The sequence below is a fragment of the Pinus tabuliformis genome, chromosome 9 (genome assembly GCF_031772625.1).
Source record: "Pinus tabuliformis cultivar Carrire ecotype Pingquan chromosome 9, CPIR1, whole genome shotgun sequence".
NCBI classification, from domain to species: domain Eukaryota; kingdom Viridiplantae; phylum Streptophyta; class Pinopsida; order Pinales; family Pinaceae; genus Pinus; species Pinus tabuliformis.
In genome coordinates this window covers 223,312,756-223,326,916 of record NC_142307.1, presented here as the reverse complement: position 1 = coordinate 223,326,916, position 14,161 = coordinate 223,312,756, and the positions used below count along the sequence as shown (strand labels likewise).

Genomic DNA, 14,161 nt, shown 5'->3' with positions numbered 1-14,161 from the left:
ACTACATTCTATATATATATATATATCTTGAGTTCACTATTTCGGATTAACCACACATTATAAAACATGATGTAACTTCATATTAATAGTATACTGATGACTTAATGGATATACAACATTACTTGCATTCTTTTGTTGCTTTGGATTGCAGGAATGTTCATCAAAGAAAGTAAAGTTGCATTAATACTCTAACTTCTTTTCCTCCACAAATAGATGGATGGAGTATATTGTATAAGACCTCCAAATAGTAGTGAGTTATGCCCTTCAAAGTTGACGAGGACAGCAGTTTTCCATGAATGAATAATGAGGAGACAGCTGATATGACATTCTATTCTGGGAAGGAATTAAGTGTAAGTGTCCACGTACATTTCTAGTTCTCATATTCAGTGGTACAGATAAATGCAAAAATCCAGGATTGAACGGTACTCAATTCCAGTGAAATTGAAATTGAATGAAAAGGACAGGGACGGAGGTGGTAAGACATAGTTCATCTGGAGAGGTGAGGGACATTTAATTGATTTGGGTTAAGCAGGATTGGAAAGTAATTGCGGGCAAGCCAAGCCAAGAGTAGGAGATTGAAAGGGAGGGGTGGTTGATACTTGAATTCAGATAGAGGGAAAAAACACGATCATCGTGATCTGCATCCCCTGCCTTGCTTTACTTGATGACAGAATCCCTCACTCATAGTATGCAACAACGTATTTCACTTGCAACTAGTACCAACCCTAATTGGTTTGGCTAGTCCTTTTCAGGCATCAAACCCTAATTGATGGACTGTCGTTTCCTCTCTCAGCTTACCCACAAAGGCCCTCTGGCAAGCCATAATAATGAGACTAGGGTGGACTGGTTCAAAGCCCATTACTCTTCAAAATATTTTATATATATTTTGTTGATAAGGCATAATTTAGTTAACCTATTTTCAAATAGTTCAGTTAAATATTTACACATTTTTCTTACTTTAGATTATTTTACATGAAATTATATTAAATAATATGGACAACTAACTAAACATGATATGCATATGGTATTTTTTTTTGCTTTTAATTATAGCACACTTAGGCTTTTATATTTACAAAATATTTTATTTTTATTTTAAGAGAGACATTGGTCGCTTCCACTTTGAGAATGGACTGAATTACACATCACTCTTATACTTAATTATAGAAATGAGCAAATGCCCTAAAAAATTTTAGGTCCAATAATTTGATGAACAATTTGTTTCTCCAAATGTATGGATAAACATTCAAGACACATTCTTTAAAATTTCATGTTCTAATTAAAAAAATAATAATATTATTTAAAAAAAATCCTCATTTTCACACTACACTATAAGTAAATAATAATAATAATAAAAGAATATCCATATTAACTGTAAATTAGTCATTCATATAAACGAAAATTAAATGTAAAGATACTAGGCTTCACAAAATAAGATTGTTTTACATTTTGAATTAATAATAATTAGTGATCAAGGTTTACAATACACTAGTCATCCACATAAATGAAAATTAAATGTAACAAAATGAGCTGTATGAGGTTAAGGTTATATAATCTGACTGCTTTAGATTTTGAAATAATAATAATAACCTAGTCATTCATATAAATGAAAATTAAATGTAAGAATATGAAAATTAAATGTAAGAATATAAGGTTTCTAGGATAAGTAAATATATAATTTGATTGTTTTATATTTTGGAATATATATTTTTATTTTCAATTAAAATTAACCAAATTTATTAAATCCACTAAATTTTAAATTAAATAAATATTATTACTGGAAAAGAATAATTACAAAATACCAAAGGACAAAAATCTTGGCTAGCGAGGAAAAAGTCAAAGATAAAGAGGTTGGCAATGATCTACATAAAAATGCAAAATCTGTGCTTAAGGTGATTGAAGTGGCAAGTTATAACCATAAACACTTATGATCTCAACATGCTTTGGTGATTCTATTTTATAATGTCACTTCACTGCTCCGCGTGTAAAGAATAATGAATGTCGGGTATGAGCACCAACAACAAAACATCTCTTTCCATTATTTGTTGTGTCTGAGGACAAAGTATAGTGAACGCCATGTGCTCCAGAAGGGACCGCTACAGGTAAGGACGATTTAAACAACGATGGGTTCCTGCGTTTTGTCTCAATGTATATAACATCGCAGTTATGCCTCATATAACACCAGTGGTATCCGTAGGATTTCCGTGTTTTCATGTGTACGGGTACGAATTTGTTCTTTTCATATCAACCCGTATGGATTTCATGATCTTAACATTTAGGCGCAGGAATTTTATTTATTTATGGATTTCATGATCTTAACATTTAGGCGCAGGAATTTTATTTATTTATTTGGCTTTCTGCACTCTTAAAATTTTATTTATTTATTTGGCTTTCTGCACTCTTAAAATTATAGAGATGTGTTTTTTTCATTAATATTGAAAGTATACATTATATTACATTAGTTATATTTTTTTCCAAAAGTGTATTTATTGTTTTCTTTTATGTTGTATAAGTTTTTGGAATTTCGGAATTTGGATACGAGTGTCAAGAACGGTTCGAAATTTCCTCAAAATTTACAAGAAATAGTTAATCAAGGTAATATTATATAACAAAAAAATAATATATATATATAATAATCAAAATTAATATTGAATCAAAATGTTCAATTATTAAAATCAATTTAAATATTTAAATAATAAATATATCATCTCTCTTATATATAAATATATTTTTAGCGTGTCTTTTTCCTTAGGTATTTCTTTCATATATATAAAATATTAAAATATCAAGTTCATTATGACACATGACCAGTGTTTGAAACATAAAAGTACAAAATAACAATTTTACATATGTTTCTCTAGTTATTCTTAAGAGAAAAAGTAAAGAAACTCTAATGTTTAATCATTGACTACCACATATGATTTGCACACACAATCTTATATATACATAAACAACAAAAGAAATACTCATTAGCATGACATGCGAGATATCCCCCTTACATCGATGTGCCATAGGCTTCCTTAACCCATCAAGAGATTGCTCCATTTTCTCTTCTCAATTAAGTATATCTATGTTAAGGATGTCTTTGACCTTTCTTCCCACGAAGATTTCAAATTAGGCTCATGTTTTGTGGGTAGTTCAGGTATTTCTCTATAGATTTTGTATTCCCCAACCCTAGGGAATGCCAAAACTCCAAAAAAAAAATTCTTGAGAGCTCTCAAATCTTTCTCGAGCTCCTATTGCAGCTCCCACTGAAAAGGGAACCTTCCCATAAGGTTCCAAAGCTTCGAGAACCATTTTAACGGGTTTCCCAACTCTTGGGAGCAGTTCTGTGTAACATAGGTTTTCTTTTGTTTTTCTTTGTAGATGTAGGAATCTAATTGTATAGGTAGGATTTATCATTTTCATTTGTAAGAGGAGATTTTGTTTTTATTTCAAAGGGTATTTATTAATTTTTTTGTATGGATGTAGGAATTTTTTTATTTTTTAAGAATTTGTTTTTTATATAATTGGCTTGAAAAAATATATTTATTGTTTTAAGTGTAAAACTCTGTTTTTTCTATTGTATTGATTTGGAAATTGTTAGTGTAAAAAATATGTATAATTTAATGTTTATATATATATATATATATATATATATATATATATATATATATTAAAAATAAGTTAATTAAAATTTTCAAAATCAATTATAAATCAAATATTTTAATATTTATTTTAATTTAATTTAAAGTATATTATTTATTATTATTAATTTAAAAATTAACAATGATAACATTTGAAGGCCATTTTGCCAATCATAAATCAATTTGAACTATTTAAATTTACAAATTTTCACTGCCGGTTTGTGTTTATGAGTTTGGCTTTTCATTGCCGGTTTCTATTTATGGGTTTGGAACAGTGACAAACATATTTTTAAAGGTCAATATTTTTTTAGAAAATGTTATTAGTGCCGAGACAATCCGATAAAATTAGAACTATACAGAGAAGATTAGCATGGTCGCTGTGCAAAGATAACACGTACAAATCGAGAAATAGTACAAACTAGCAATTGTCCCAAAAGGTACAAAGAGAGGCTGATAGGATTATTAAATTGGAATTGTTGAATTTTTTTAGAAGAGATATTGGTTCAATCAGCTTGGTCGCCTACACTGCCACAACTCTTCCCGGTAAACCCTGACAACAATTCTGCTTTTGTGAAAAATTAAAATTTGCACCAGTAAACGTCACACATATACCTATACAGCTGGATTGTTGATTGATATCTTTGGACGTTGAATATTTAAGGTAAATCTATTCGCTATTAAGGGTTTGTGAAAAAATGAAAATTTGCACTAGTAAGCATCACAAATATATACAGTTGGATTGTTGATTCATACCTTTGGACATGCTCGATTAATGAATAATTTAGGGTATAATCTATTACGTAAACAAAGGATCAAAGGGGGAAGGGGTGGGGTTTGTGTACTGGATCAAGCCTCTGAGATTCATGGGAGAAACAAAGGAAGAATCCCCACCCAAAACCTCCTCTGCAATCATCCACTGTACCCTCTCAGTTGGATGAAATTTGTCCGAGTAAACATATTCCTTGGGATCCTTGCAGATTGAGCACCCTGGATCCAACCCACAGCCTACATGGCCATTGTATGGACCATCTCCACAGAAAACCTGTTGACCCACCTCGTACCTCCTAGTCTTCGTCATCCAAAATGAGGTCTAGTCTGCAGCACCCTAGGCCGATGGCCTAGGCTGCCCTGGTTCGAGTCCTCCTGCCGACGGAACCCTCATCGCTCTCTTTTTTACATCCCCCCTCAGGTGAGAAAGGATTCATAACCCTATATAATCTTATTAATGAATATTATTATATATAATATTATATTAATATTAAGGTTTAATCCTATTCATATTACCAAAAATAATTTAAGAGGGTCATAAACTAAGCAATATGGGGATTAACAAAAAAAATTAATTAATTAATCTATAAATAAATAAAAATAATTTTTTAGGAAGAAAGTGCAGGAATCTAGCATCTGTTGATAGCCATCATCTCTATTTAAATTAACAAGTCTTTTTTTTCAATTTCTAAGGCCTCTCTAAATTTAGGATAATGAAAATGGTCAATCCTCGCAATGACCTTAGCCTCTTCAATGGAGATGTGATGATTGGTTTTTTCTGCATGCTCTACCAAAGTGGAGGAGCGAGACCTTCCATGCCTGATGTCGGCAGCATGTTCACAAATCCTTTGGTTAATGGATCGACTGGTCTCACCAATATAAGGAGCTCGACAAGAACATGGAATGATATAAACACCCTTCTAATCCTTGGGGTTAATCGTGTCCTTAACAAAATGAAGAGAACTTCATATAGTGTTAAGAGGTCTAAAAGAAGACGGAATCTTATGCTTCCTCAAGATCCTAGCGATTTTATCCGTGGTCCCTTGAATAAAGGGAAGATGAACACCGGAAGACCAATCCTTGGGGTCAATATTACTCTTAGGACCCTTTTCAGCATTTTGAAAAGCCTTAAGACCTTGAGACCTACTATAACCATTCTTATTAAAAACTTCCAGGAGGTCAGTTTTCTCATCTTCAAGGTGATTTTCGTCATAAACTTGCAATGCCCGCCAAAGTAGCTAAGGTGTTGAGAACGCCTATGTTTTGAGAAGGAAAATGATGGGAGCTAGCATGGACTTAAATTGAATTTAATTATTTTAGAGAGATGTTACAATGTTTAACATTTTGACTTAGTCAAATTAAAATTAAAATATAAAATATAAAATTTTCCAACCCATGGTTTTTCCTTATTATATTTTTAATCTATGGTTTTTTCCCATGGTATTTTTCTGTAATGTGAGTTATTTAAAGGTTAATATTTAAACTAATCTAAATTCATTTTAACTCTACATCTACCAAATGCCAAAAAAAACCAAATCTCTTTTCACTCTTAAAAAATCAATATCTCAAAAAAAAATTCCCTCTTAACACATAATAAACTTACAACTAAAAATAAATCTAAACTAATTTTAAATTTAAAATTTAAAATTTATATTTCAATTAAATAATAAAAATAAATTAATAATACATTGCATTCAAAAAATAAAAATAAAAATAAAAATCCTCAAAAATCTTTGCTTTTCTGAGCTTTTTTCTCAATCTTTGATTTTTATGATCTTTTTCGTGCTTTCTTGATTTTTTTTGCATAGAATCTTTTTTGAGCTTTTGTGCTCTCTTGACTTTCTGCTTTCTTGATTTTTCATTGTTTTGTTTTCTGATTAGATCAACGGTTGAAAATGTTTCATCTGATCTAATGGATCAGAGTAAAAGTGTTGACGAAAAGTTGATGCATAGGAAAGGCCTATCGGCCTAATTAAAAAAAAACAAAAACAAAAACAAAAAAACCTCTTCTGAAAAAGTACTTTGCCTATCAGATGAAATTCCACCCTCCCGCGGTTGTTGGGATCTTCCGTCTGGGTTGTTGGCAAATTGACATCTCAATCCATCACAAAAATGAGTTACAGGGTTAGTAAGCCGTCGCCGTCAAAAAGTCAAATATTATTCATAACTATCATTTCCACGTGGCATGAATGGTATCGTAAATTTTATTTACCCGCATATTTTTTTTTTATGAATGACATGGCATCCTTGTAGGCAGTGGTCCCACGAGATATTCCAGGCAACCATCATGGTAAATGAAACATCTTTTTACTTCCAATTCCCACCCGATTTTCAAAAGCCGCTGAGCGTTGCAAACTTGATCAACCATTCATCGATTAAGTGGAAGTGGTAAGAAACTTGAGAGACAACTTTAATCTTCCACTTTATTAATAATTTTTTTTTCTTTAATAATTGAAATGATTATAAATTTCCAGAAACTTTTAATCACTCTACAAAATTATCTCTAATTTCATATCAAGATTTTGTAAATATATGTAATTTAGTACTTTTATTTTCTTGAGAATTAGACTAGTGATAATGACGCATCATAAACTTTGATCCTCTGCTATAATGACTGAGGATTAAAGCAAATATAATGTATAAATATATGTGGTTGGGTGGTGTCACCTCCTCGATACCATACATAAAAAAAAATAAAAATTTTACGATTACCATATAATCTGAATTACTGCAAAGAATACTTCATAACTAAGTATTACCGCATATGAAAGCGTTAATAAACACGGTGCATTTACCAACCATTATACTATATAACATTGTTAATTTATGCAGTCGGGTTTCAACACCTTACTATGTTGTTTATGCGTTGACATGATACATATGCTTTGCATGGAGTTTGGGTTGTGGCCGTATTGACTCACATCTAAGCTCTTAACCCTATGACCCTGCCCAGTACACGATATATTAATATAGCGCGGAGTTAGGTGGTCCGACCGCAGCCATTGCAGGCGCCAGGTCAACTACTGTCTTTATGAGTTTAGTCCACCGCTTGGCAGGTGGCATGACCTGCCCACCCCGCCATGTGACACCTCGGGCTCGGGTATCTCGGTTACTCTGCTACAGCTTCCTTCTATACTTCGACGGTCAGGATCTAAATCTCAGATCGAACGGATGGGAAAAGTCGAGGGTTTTAGGGCTTCTCAAAACCCCACCGGAGCGAGCCTAGAACTCATTTCTCATAGTTTCCTCCGACTCCTCTTGGTGCTCTGATGCCGGATCGAGACCTCCAGCTTCATATTCACATCTTGCCTGACCTCAGGAGAACGTGAAGTGCTCGGTGTTACGCCTGCACAGGTAATGGCCATATGGTTTAAATTAGAGTTTGCATTCAACATGATTTAACCTATTATCCGCTCACGGTTCATTCTAATTTGTTCTCTTGCTGGCAAGGTGTGCAGATGGGTCTGGTCATGCCTTTCCGACAGTATCACAATCTTTAGGCTCAACACCACTGTTCTCTCGGCGGCCACATGTAAGTTCATTTCTCTTATTACACTTTTTCCTGTATGTGAGAGCTCAATAGTCCCTCGTTCTTGATAAATTCGCATGTTTGATTGTGGCAGCCCGCCATTCGAACACTGGTTGGCCCTTCTTCGATTGGCTGAGGTATTTACAGGCAGACCCTTACGGTTTACATGTGGTTGTTGTTTTGTTGAGTCTATGTCCAGCACCGGGAACGCACAGTCCATGGTGACCCGCGTACTCTGTCTCTTCTATCTATAGACTTGTTTTGTTATGGTGTAATTGCCCCTTTCGACATTTTTAGACATTGGGGTTTGTCTGTACTTGATACTTGATGTTGTACAGGACCTGGCCCTAATGCACAGTCTCGGGTTATGAATCCAGGCTTTTAATTTTGAAAGTTTTCTGTTATATATACTTGCACAATAATACCCGTCCAGGGTTTTACTATCGAGGCATTTTGTTTTTAGTTCATATATATATATATATATATATATATATATATATATAGCCGAAACATGGCTCTGTTCGACCCCCCCCTGGTTGCCGCGCTCTGAGCAATGTTATTGAAATGGGTTGCAAGCTTACAAATGGTAATATGAATCTCGGTTAGTATTTCTTTATTTACTGTTGATTTCCGTCTCTACTTATGGTAAGCTGCCCGTCTCAGCGACGGCAGGGCTCTTTGATTTACTTTACGTTTTCGTTACAATTTCAGGGAAAACGTTCCGGTATTTCCATATGTTTTGCCAATGTTAGCTTGCTACGGATATTATCAGTTGGCTATAATCGGAATACCATATTTCTTTCATTCAGCCAGTCGCATAATATACATGTATAAATTATTTCTACAGTCACATGCACGATTTTCCTTGATCTGTCATCTCGTTTCCTTGTCATTTTTATATTGAACCGATTCCTCGGTGTCTGTAACTGTAAACGTTGCTATTTGCTAATAAAGTTTATAACAGTTAGGGTATGGCTCTCCATCCCGTACGTTTGCAGAATATGCTTATTTCCTTCTGTGTCTGGAATAGTATACTAGTTTCTTGCTTTTCAACCGATTTTTACAAATATACATGTATTTATTCCGGCCTGTTAATGTATATCAGTTTCGAACCTACCGCCGGTATTTAATACTCAGGCTCAAATATTTCGAACTTGTTCTTATCATAGCATGATTCGGTAACAGTTTGTTTATATTCAAGGTTCCAGACTGCTGGTCCCATTAATCGTTTTTCTTGCTTGAGACTATCTCTGTCTCCTTGATTGCCTTGTAATATGTTAATCATTTTATAATTTGTTGTTTAGCTGAGAACTACACCTGTGTAGCTATGTTAACAGTTTAGCAAGTTTCAGGTCATGCCTAACAATTAATAGCCTGTCTTTATTTTAAACTACATCTAGGCAGTTATATTATTAGCATAACAGTAATCTTGGGAATGAAACACAATTATCATTTACCCACTGTAAATCTACTGTACATTCCTCACTTTATTTTCAATAGAGACTCTGCAATTTGAAACCATACCTGGTTCACCAGAGTCATGAACAGGTACCTAAGCAAGTCTTATGTACCTTGATTCTGCTCTTCCACCCAGCCATGAGATCCATCTCTCAGACGGAATTCTCCCCCCGAGCCATCTTGCAGGCCTCAAGCCCTCAACAAGATCTGTGCACCTTGTGCCTGGTTATCTGGTCTCTACCAGACTTAACCCGTTACCTCTTCTATTTTATTTTTCCTTTTCCTTAGAAAAGATTTCTTCTGTTTGTCCCCACAGCCCAGAACTTCCTCCCTACAACCAGGACTTTTCCTGTTTGGGAGGGCAGTTTCAATCAGTTATTACAACTGATCCCTTTCTTTGAAATCCACCTCCCAGAGGCTGCCAGCATTTCAAGAAAATATTTAAATTATTCAATCATTCAGTTTATCAAAGTTTTGTTTCTTTTAAACATAAAATAACAACTGTCTTTTACCATAGTAAAATTCAGATTTACATCTTCTGGGGTCATTACATCTCCCCCTCCTGTGATTGGACATCGTCTCGATGTCTGTTTCCCTTAAACAAATTCGGGTAAGCTTCTTTAAGGAGTTCCTCATCCTCCCAAGTGGCCTCTTCAGGCCCATAGTGCTGCCACTGCACTTTAGCTTGGAAAATAACCCGTTTCCGCAGCCGCACTTCTCTCCGGTCGAGAATGTTCAGTGGTTCGACCAGAACCTCGCCTTCCGGCTCGACCTGCAAACAGCAACAGATTTAGTTATTTCCTTGTTTAAGAACAAAGCTTATCTAGAATGACCAGATTAATTCTTACCCGAACATCCTGCCATTGGATCACATGTTTAGGATCGTAGACGTATTGTTTTAATACGGAGACGTGAAAAACATTGTGGATCTTAATATGGCTTGGTAGGGCGAGTTGATAAGCTACTGGCCCCACTCTTGCCAGGATTTGAAAAGGTCCAAAATAGCGAGGTGCAAGTTTGGCACACCCACTCCACTGCAAGGTACTCCTTCTGGGTTGAATCCTTACAAAAACATGGTCTCCGACCTGGAATTCTTTGAACCTTCTTTTCCGGTCTGCAAAACTTTTTTGTCTATCCTGAGCAGCCTTTAAGTTGTTACGCACCTTTTTCACCATGTCTTCCATTTCTTTGAGCATATCCGGACCAAACCTTAACCTATCCTCAGGTCCACCCCAACTTGAGGGTGTGCGGCACTTTCGCCCATACAGAACCTCAAAGGGACTCAGCTGTGTTGAGGAATGATACCCATTGTTATATGCGAATTCGACCAGGTGGAGGTATTCCTCCCATTGGGTTGGTTTCATCATAACACATGCTCTCAGCATGTCCTCCACTACCTGATTCACTCGTTCCGTTTGGCCATCGGTCTGGGGATGATAAGCTGTGCTAAAGTTCAGCTGTGTTCCCAGTTCAGCAAACAATGTCTTCCAAAAGGTTGATGTGAACTTAACATCACGATCAGAGATTATTACCTTCGGAAGTCCATGCAATTTGAACACATTTTGCATGAAAATATGAGAAATTTGCATAGCCTTATATGTGGAATGCACAGGTATAAAATGTGCTGCCTTACTTAACTTATCCACTACCACCATAATGGAATCATTATTTTTCTTCGTTCGAGGCAATCCGGTTATAAAGTCCATGGAAATAGTCTCCCATTTCCATTCCGGAATGGGTAAGGGTTGTAGCAGCCCTGTTGAATGCAAATGGTCTGCCTTGATCTGTTGACATTCTAGACATCGCGTTAGATACTCAGCTACCTCCTTTTTCATTTTTGGCCAGTAGTATTCCTTCCGAAGTGCGGTGACCATTTTCTGGTACCCTGGATGCCCGGTATAATGGCTGATATGAAATTCGTCCAGAATCAGTTTCCTAAGACTATCTTCATTGGGTACATACAGCCTTTTATTAAAATACAGCATTCCGGCATCATCTAGCTCATATCCCTGTTGTGTTTCCTTACCAGAAAGTTGTTGTACCTGCTATTTAATTTGCTGGTAAATAGCATCTTGATCAGCTGCTATTTTTATCCTTTCAAATAGGGTACTCTGCCATTTACTGGTCGAAATATTGCACACGCATTGTACCTTTCGACTCAATGCATTAGCTACCCGGTTCTCCTTCCCCTTTAAATGCTTAATTTCAAAATCAAACCCACTTAAAAAGTCTGCCCAACGAGCTTGTCTCGTATTTAAGGTGGGTTGGCTGAAATAATTTGTTAAGCTGTGATGGTCTGTCAAACAACAGAAATTTTCTTCCCAAAAGATAATGTCGCCAAATTTTCAGTGCATGGATAACAGCTGCCAGCTCCAAGTCGTAAGCAGAATATTTCTGCTCATGTTCCTTTAGTTTCCTTGATTCGTATGCAATTACTCTTCCTTCTTGCATCAACACTCCTCCCACACCTTCTTTACTCGCATCAGTACAGACCACGTAATCCTTATTAGGATCAGCTATACTCAAAATGGGCGCGGTGGTGAGTAAGTGCTTAAGCTGTTCAAAGCTCCGCTGACATTCTGAGGTCCACTTAAATACCTTTCCCTTCTTTTGTAAGGAGGTGATGGGGTATGCTACTCTTGAAAAGCCTTCCACAAACCTTCTATAATAACCCGCTAGCCCCATAAAGGACCTAATATCTGCCACGTCCTTTGGTATAGGCCACTCCATTATAGTTCTGATTTTTTTCAGGGTCTACTGCAATCCCTTCCTTTGTGATTACATGGCCTAAGTATTGTATCTCCTCCTTAAAGAAATCACATTTACTAAACTTTGCATATAATTGTTGTTCTCGCAAAGTTTGCAACACCACTTTAAGGTGTTCCTCATGCTCCTTCCTTGATCGGGAGTAAATCAGAATATCGTCTATGAATATCAACACAAATTTATCTAAGAACCTATGAAACACACTGTTCATCAAGCACATGAAGGTAGCAGGTGCATTGGTCAGACCAAAAGGTAGCACCACGAACTCGTAATGCCCATACCGGGTTCTAAAAGCTGTCTTAGCGATATCCTCCTCTTTAATTCTAATCTGATGATAACCAGATCACAGATCGATCTTAGAGAATACCGTTGCCCCCTTCACTTGATCAAAAAGTTCGTCTATCCTGGGCAAAGGATATTTATTTTTGATCGTGAGCTTATTCAGCTGACGATAATCAATACACATCCGAAAAGTTCCATCTTTCTTTTTGACAAATAACACTGGGGCTCCCCAGGGTGATACACTAGGACGGATGTAATTTTTGTCTAGTAGCTCCTGCAGTTGCATTTTTAATTCTGTTAGTTCTGGTACACTCATTCGATATGGTGCCCGGGACACGGGTGCTGCCCCTGGAATCAATTCAATGGTGAAGTCCACATCTCTTTTAGGTGGTAATCCCGGTACCTCCTCGGGAAAAACATCTGCAAATTCTTGTACCACCGGAATGTTACCCAGCATAGCAGTTTTATCTTTCTGATTTGCGTAACCCACCTGAATAGCGTAAATTTGACATTTCTTTCTGATGCATTTAGCTAACTGCGATGCTGTAATGGGTCGAATCTGTACAGGATGCTTGATTCCTTGTAGTTCCTGTTGCTCTCCCCGGTCATCCTTATAGTAAATAGTTTTTGTCTTGCAATTCACTAGGGACCAGTGTTTCTCCAACCAATCCATCCCAATCAAGATGTCATATGAACCCAAGGGTAGTATGTTTAAGTCTGCCACTATTAGCTGTCCTGCTATGGTTAAAGAGCAATTATTTATTTTGGCCAAGACCCGTCTCTTGGCTCCTGTAGTTAATTGAACCAACCACGAATTTCTGAATTTTTCAGATTGTAACTTACACTGTTCTACTATCTTTGGGCTAATATAACTTAAAGTAGCTCCTGGATCAATAAGAACAGCTATAGAAAAGTTTGAAATTTTACCTTCAAATTCAACCATAGTTGGCTGGTATTCCACTTGGCGGTCCTCCAAGGCTGCATTAATTCTGGGTACACTACGTGTCACGTCCCCAACAGTCGATGCTTCATGAATTTGGGATATCTGGTCCGTCCCCTTTCGCTGTGGGCAGTTTTTAACATAGTGAGGTCCTCCACAGCCCCAGCATTGAACTGGGGGTCTGGTCATCCCTTCACCTTCTGGCCTACCAGGCTGCTCACTCAATCTAGATTCACTTATTGGCCTAGCTCGGGGCGCACTCTTCGCTGCAGTTCTATTGTTTAATCCTTTACCAGCCCCCTTACCTCCATTGCTGCGACCTCCCTTGCTGCTTCCAACCATCCGACTACTCCTTTTTTCATTCCATCTTTTATTTGAAGCATCCCCCTTCTATTTACTCTACTGGTAGCAGATCCTTGCTTTACGAATAGCCTCATCCATGGTCCTAGGATTGTCAAATTCAATCCTCTCTCTTATATATGAAGGTAAGCTGCTCACAAACCTTTGTACCTTGGACTTTTCCTCTTTGATATAAGGTACATAACGTAGCAGAGAGGTAAAGCGATTAATGAACTCGTCCATAGTTTGCTGCCCTAGTCTTAAATCATGGAATTCTCTTTCCTTCTCATCGTAGAAGCGCTCGGTCAGGTATCTTTCTTTGAAGTATTTTTGAAACTTCTCCCATGTAATGGTCCGTTCACTTACCCCCTTGACAATCTTGATTTCCTCCCACCACAAGGTTGCCTTACCTTGTAACTGGAAGATAGCTAGTCTCGCCTTCAAGTTATGATCATA

General features: G+C 36.4%; 1 non-coding gene across 1 annotated transcript; it reads left to right on the top strand.

Moving 5' to 3' along the window:
- The first annotated feature begins 3,938 nt into the window (after positions 1-3,938).
- On the top strand, positions 3,939-4,046 carry LOC149147962 (U6 spliceosomal RNA). The gene has a single exon (XR_016263849.1). It is a non-coding gene; the product is annotated as a U6 spliceosomal RNA (small nuclear RNA).
- The last annotated feature ends 10,115 nt before the right edge of the window (positions 4,047-14,161 follow it).